Here is a 7465-nt window from a genome sequence, read left to right as displayed (position 1 = left end):
AAGCAATTGTGTGATCTCCCAAGCATTACAAAGTACACACAAAGCACACACACAAAAAACCCACATAAACACACACACACACACACACACACACACACACACACACACACCACATACACACACTTGGAATATTTTTATTATCATATTAAACAGAGCAAATTATCACAAACAGTAAAAGTATTTTAATATATGAAATTATAATATTGCTCATACTATTTAAAAGTTTAGTAGAAATAAAACAGTCACAAGATACTTGGATTCTTATAGATTAAGTAAATTGAAAATTAAGAAATAAAAGACATGAGAAATTTGCAAACAAGTTTTAAATAATAAACATTTTGAAACATGTATCCTTTTATTTTGGCAAAAGATTGATGTTACTGGTGTTTTAACTCAAGATTTAGAATATAATAACCAGGTGCTCTATATCTTGCTAGGCATGGCTATATCTCTAATCATTTCACTCTGGAAATTTTATGATAAGTTCTCATAGTTTCCCAGTCTCTCCCGAATTACAAACCCTATTTACACTTCCCACCATAGTTAGAAAATAGAAAGCACAAATCACTATGCCCAGCTCAGTTTTTTTTAATTCAAGTATAAATATTTCCAAAAAGTGACCATGTAATGCAGCCTTTTTTAATAAAGTATGTGCTTCTTGAAAATACAGTATTCATTACCTGGACAAATATGTTTAGAACTATAAGAAAATAAATTTATTTAAATTCATCAACCATATAAAATTTAAGAAAATAATTTTTAAATAGTTACATGTTAACTATTTTGAAAGCAAAAATATATCTCTGAATAATTTACATGTGTTAAAATTATGCAAAACTAAATTAACTAATCCTACAACTCTGAAAAAAGAATTACCCTCAAGAAACAAAAGAAAATAATTAAGTTCAAAATTTGAAATTTAGAAAATAAAATGAAGTGTACTCTTTAGTTGATTTAAATAACTGTAAGCCCTCTGTATATCAATTTCATAATAAAAAATGCATGAAGAAAGAAAAGTACCCATTGGTCAATAGCGACAGGAAAAGCATCAGTAGTTTTTTTTTGAGTGTGCAAAAAAATCAATGGAAGAGATAACAATGTTCCTTCCATAATAAATGTACTCATTACTTTATTTAGCTAACTGTATCCCCTCTGTACATTACATTTACAATAAAATTAAATTGAAATTAAAAATGAACTAAATAATATACCAATTAAGAATTCATAGAGAGCTAGGAAGGTGGCTCAGTGGTAGAACTCTTGCTTTGCATATTTGAGGCCCTGGGTTCAATTCCTCAGCATCACATAAACAGAAAAAAAAAGCTGGAAGTGGCGCTGTGGATCAAGTGGTTGAGTGCTAGCCTTGAACTAGCCTTGAGGAACAGCGCCCAGGCCCAGAATTCAGGTCCCACGACCCGACCCCCCCCCAAAAAAAACAGAATTACTAGAAAATATTGGATTAAAACTTTTTAAAAAACTGCCCTAAGTACCCAAGTAATATAATTTGATGATACTATTTAAATACTTCAACTTCAGCAGAGAAGCCAATAGTTTAAAAACTGTTACAAAGTAAATTAATAAATCTGAATATATTACCATTAATAATAAATATAAGATAAATTTATAGTGGTAGTCAAATAGGTAAGAACTTAGGCAATTTGCCATTCGTTTGCATTTAATATGTGAGAAAGAATTTTCTAGGTTTTTTTAAAATATATAATCAGTTTAATGAAGAAACTATTCTGTCACATCATATGATAATTAGATGAAGCTGATTTTAGAGCAAAGAGAAGATTGTACTAAGTTTTTGCATGTTAAAGTATATGCTTATTTTGGTTGTGGGAAATTGTGTTCAACTTGGGTATTGTTTTTGTTAGACTGGTGTCATATCAATGGTTAATTTTAGGATATGGGTTCCCTTTCAAAAGAACATGCACCTGATCTGACTTTTTAGACTTCTCATTATCAATGGCATAAGAGTTGCACAGTAAATTGTCTAGCTTCCTAACTTGGCTGTCCTGGATTCGGCAGTCCTTCCAATCTTAACCTGTAGATAGTGCAGGATGGTGGAAATGATCCAATGCACCTAGCTATAGATTGAGAAGGAAGTCCACTAAACTTTTGGCCTGGGTTGTGTTCTCAAGCCTCCTCAGTAGTTAAGAGTTCAGATGGGAGCCCCTGGTGCCAAGAAGTCAGAGTATTTCTTAAAGCAACTAGACATATATATGACTTAGGCATGTAAACACCTCAGGACAAGAATAAAAGAGCAGTGAAGTATAGAGGATAGGCCCAATTTTAACTAGCTACTTGGAGGCTGAGTAAGATTAGCTAGCTACTCTGGAGACTGAGATATGAAGACCACTATTCAAAGCCAGTCCAATCATGAAAATACATGCGATTATCTCCAAAAAGCCAGAAGTGGAACAATGGCTCAAGTGGTAAACCACTATCCTTGGACACAGAAGCTTAGGGATGATGAATGAATAAATGAGCACTTGCACATGCACGTACGTGTATATACGTGCATGTACACACACACACACACACGAGTATTTCAATGCGAAGTTCATTTTTTACCATGCTGTACCCTATTTCCCTGTATTAGTTTACAAATTAACAAAATCAGCTAAGCACCTATTTACATAGAACTCATCATGTTTCTCTAAAGTCAACTCTCTTTTTAGAAGCATGCTTTTATTTGACCCATATGTAAACTATTCAGGAGTTTGATTCTTCTCCCTCAATTCTGTAGAATTAGATGATTGTTTAGCTTCCCCCTAGCAATACAATTTTGTGAAATCTTGCATCAAGCAACATATTTCTTTCACTAGAACGCAAGCCTCTGTCAAACAATTAATAATAGTTTTTTCTTCTCTTTGCTTGCATCTGTGGTTTTATTACCTTCATATATTTCATGATCTGTCTGTGCATGACAAAGACTGCTGTGGAAATAAAAAGACCTGTCGCAGCACTTATCATTTATGTACCATCCATAGATATGAAGATGTTTAAATATTACTGAAATTGCTTTGGAATAAATCATGTTCACCTTGACTATCATGAAAAAGAAGAATTGGTTTCTCAGCACTTTAGGTAAGAACATGATTGAAAGAAATAAAAGGAAAAGTGAGGAACAACTCAACACATACATTCAAATGAAACAAAACAACCCAAGAAAACAAATTAATTCAGTAGTCAAGAACCTGCAGGAAATGCAAAGACTTAAAAAAAATCAGCTATGACAAACTTATGAAAATCCTGACTACATGGGAGTCTACCTTGTGAGGATAGAGGTTAAAGCCCAGAGTGGACAGAAAGATCTGTACACAATGCCATGCACCTGTTATTCTAAATTCCAGGAAGAATAACATAACGTGGACTGAGCCCAAGGTCATACACAAGGATCTGAAAAATAATCAGGATAATTTAGGACTGGGGACATGACAAAGTGGTAAAAACACCCATTTAGGGGGCACAAGACACTCAATTCAAACTCTAATATTTGGGTATTAAAGTAAAAAGCTATGATTTTAAATAATTGGAATAATTCTAAGATTTGAGTGGAAAAATGCATTAGAGTGATAGAATGAACCCATGGTTCAATGCTTTCAACTGAAGTGAAAATATTTTATGGTACTTCAGACAAAACAGAGTTACCTTGCAAATGAGCATGGTTGTGCATTTGGGTGATGGAAATACTTTAATTACACAGGTGTAAATTAAATAGATTTTATTTGGGTAGATTGTACTTCTTAAACTAAGAACCTGGATGATGTCCCTGAGATTTTTCTCTCAAGGCTACCACTCTACTACTTTGAACCACAGTTCCAATTCTGATTTTCTGTTGGTTGTTTGGTGATAAGATTCTCCTGGACATTCTTACCCAGGAAGGCTTCAAACTATGATCGTCAGATCTCAACCTCCCGAGTAACCAGGATGCCAGGCATGAGCCGTCGATAGTTTTAATAATTTAGTAAATTGTACACTTACTGAAATTATACATTATCATTATAACCTGCATAATATATGTGTGTATGTATATATCAATGCATATGGATAGAAATATTTTAACATATTTTTGTATCTACAGTACATTTATGAAATCATCCATTATAAAATAAAATGGAAACAAATGTTAATAAGGAGCAAAACAAAGGAAATTATCACATGTTTCTTGTTGTTGAATGGAATACGAATTCGAGAATCAGTTTGGGAAAACCATCTCTACGTTAACAAAATGGATAAGAGCTATTAATTCTAATCCATCTATTTGCCCATGTTGTTCCACCTCACACATGAGTGTCAAAATCAAACCACACTTTTTGTCTTTGCTTTTAACTCACCTGACATAATTTACAGGTTAGATGAAGTAATCAAATAAAGATTAAAATAATACTATGTGAGGTTATGAATTAGAGCTGAACATGATTTTGAATATGATAATAGCTAATTAAGTTGCATATTTCTTACGTTTACTCTGTCTTGTCCCTCATTCCCACATTAAGAAAGTATATAGAAGGTTCTCACTAAATTATATGTACAATTATGAAAAAAATGTATTGAAAGAATATGGGCACAGTGTGGTTTTAGCTTATTGAGACCTGTAGGAGTAAGTGTGTTTTTGAGGACTTGCAATACATTGTGGTGAAGATGAAGGGAGGGATGTTCTTATTCTGGAAAACTGGCTAGAGGATTGCTCCCACAAAGGAAGTGATGAATTCTTCCAAAATGTTACAGTAAAATCACTTTCACAACCATGTTCACTGCTGCACTATTCACTGTATCCAAGTTACAGAAACAGCCCAGATGCCCTTCGGCAGAGTGATGGTTAGAGAAAGTGTGGCACATATACACAATTGGATTGAACCCACCCATTTTGAAGACTGTTACATTATTTGCAATGAAATGAATAGATCTAAAAATATATTAAGTGAACTAAGTCAGAACCAGACACACAAAGGACCCATATTCTGTGTCATATTTGGAAGCTAGAAATTTATGCAAGTTTACACAAAAATATTAACCAAAGCATGCTATTTGCAGAGGAGTATTTCAAAGATGTAATTTCTTATAAAATTGAATTTTACTCCAACAAAATGAGGACCAGGAATCTATCACTTGAAATATGTGAGTGGAAGTCAAAAGGAAGGAATAAAGAGAGTTATGGAGGAAGAGAGTGATGGTATAATATTCAATGCAGATAGTATGAAACTAGAAAAAAATAAAGTGGGGCGAGGTTTGGAAGGGTGTGGAAAAGTTATATAAAGATCCATTTTACTTAAAAAACTGATATGTTGAATGAAAATTCCCTTGTACAAGTATTTAAGATTATAAGAATATAATTAAAAACAATGGAGACATCTGATCTTAAATTCTATTTCCATCTCTTTTAAAAAATAAAATTATTTGCTCTATAATTTGATCAGAGGGATGGATTTTGTGGCTAGCTAGATCATTGCACATCTGTCTCTCTCTTCCTCTCTCCCTTTCATGGTTCTCATAGGTAATATGATTGCTCCATAATTATCCTAATTTATTTTGCTTTTATATTTTTGGTTGCATCATTTTACTTTCTGCTCTGCCATATCTCAATTCATTTACACAGAAGACATTATTTCCTATTTTCTCATTCTTAGAATAAGCTGCACATGAAGACAACACTGGTCCTCATTTTCAGTCTGTACCTTTAAATACGGAGGAAAATCTTTCCTCTGCTCTCTACCAATTCCCTATTCTCCAGTTAGAATAATTTAGAATAGTAAAAATGAAAAATGAGAAAATAAATAATAGTGAAAAAAAAACAGATGCAGAAAATTCACCGGATTTTTCTGACCATTTCATCCAATGTGAACTATTGAGGAAATACATGGACAGCTCATTCTCACTGCCACTCAAAGTCTATGGTTAGGCAATTCTGATGAAGTTGAGGAACAAGGTGAAAAAGTGAGAAATGGTATCAATTGCAAGAAAAAAATGAAATAGTATACAAGCAAATTTCTTCTTTGTTCTGCTGAAAATAATCGCCTTACTATAGTGCAGAGACTACTTTTCAAAAAGGCCACTCATGTGATTACTAGGGATGACGATGAGTATAACCCTCTTCATGGAGAAGCCTACAGTGGACACTTAGACATTGTCCATGAGGTGGTGGCTCAAGGCAGATATTCATGCAATAACTGCGAATGTCTGGACATCCCTGAACAGTACTTATACATGGAATAATAACAGAGTGGCTTCTTTATTTCATCATAATGCAGATACCAATGGCCAAATTAAAGGCCTCTTGACCCCCTTGCATCTTGCTACTGGGAATAGATATAGCAAAGATACGCTGGATCTCCTTCTGTTGAACCATTATATCAAGCCATGTCTGAAGCACAACTTGGAAGAAACTTCATTTGATATTGCCAAAAGGATAAGTATGTATCACTACCTCTTTGAAGTTGTGGAAAGCTGTACAAATTGTTCTCCTAAGTCCTAATGGATCAGTTAAGTTTCTTAAATTTCAAAATTGCCAGTCCATCCTATGTGTCCATAGAAAATATTTTCACAATACAAAGCAACAGCAATACCTTCCTTTAAAAATTCATGGATTCCATGGTATTCTTCCAAGTGAATTGCCTGACTTTGATGTCAAAATATATTCGAGTTGTTTGTATACATCTATAATGATTTCTATAGAGTTTGTAATTTTTTAAATCAGAAATAATTTTAATTTTTCTGTTGAAATGAGTAGTACAGAAACTAAAGATATTTCTGGTGCTTGTCTGAAAAAGTATATTTTAAAATATTTAGTATTCTGTTTGTATAATGTCCATAATCTATTCCATTCTCTCTTAGATATAATACTTTGAATTTGACATTGTTTTATAATACATAGGTTCATTAATAAATGTGTCCTTTCAGATTGCATTCCATATAGAAACATTTTAAGATAAAATGACAATGTTATCTTATTTCAAAAGTTTTGTAAAGGTTATGCTATGTAAAGGCCTTTCTAAAACGGTGAAGATTGAATACACTGATGTCAAACTAACTTTTATTTCTATTAATTACATATATTATTACACTTGTATATTTGTAATCAACTTTTTAATAACTGTTTTTCATTTCTTGCATCTGAAGAATGAAAAATATGGAATACTTCACAAATTTTCATATCATCTTGGTGCAAGAGCCATGTAAATCTCTGTATTGTAATTCAGGTAGACCTGCTGCTGAAGCATGTACTGTCCTGTAAATTTAAGTAATTAATGATGCAATCTTAAGACAGGCATAGATCTTTGGTTGCCTATTTGTAACAAGGAAACCTTATTGTTCCCAAAATTGCTATTCATCTTAATTCTGTAAAATTCTGTGTATGGTGGAAAAAACCTATGTTGTTTGTTCGATTGTTTACATTTGCAAGTTTTTGTCAATGAGTATTTTAAATCATTTTCATTTGAAATTTGATCATACGTTGAAG

General features: G+C 32.8%; 1 pseudogene; it reads right to left on the bottom strand.

Moving 5' to 3' along the window:
• Positions 1-7129: 7129 nt before the first annotated feature.
• On the bottom strand, positions 7130-7226 carry LOC122111768 (annotated as a pseudogene).
• Between the last annotated feature and the right edge of the window lie 239 nt (positions 7227-7465).

Source organism: Dipodomys spectabilis, unplaced genomic scaffold (assembly GCF_019054845.1).
Source record: "Dipodomys spectabilis isolate Male_0828 unplaced genomic scaffold, ASM1905484v1 ptg000088l, whole genome shotgun sequence".
NCBI lineage: Eukaryota > Metazoa > Chordata > Mammalia > Rodentia > Heteromyidae > Dipodomys > Dipodomys spectabilis.
This window is presented reverse-complemented; position numbering and strand designations above follow the sequence as displayed.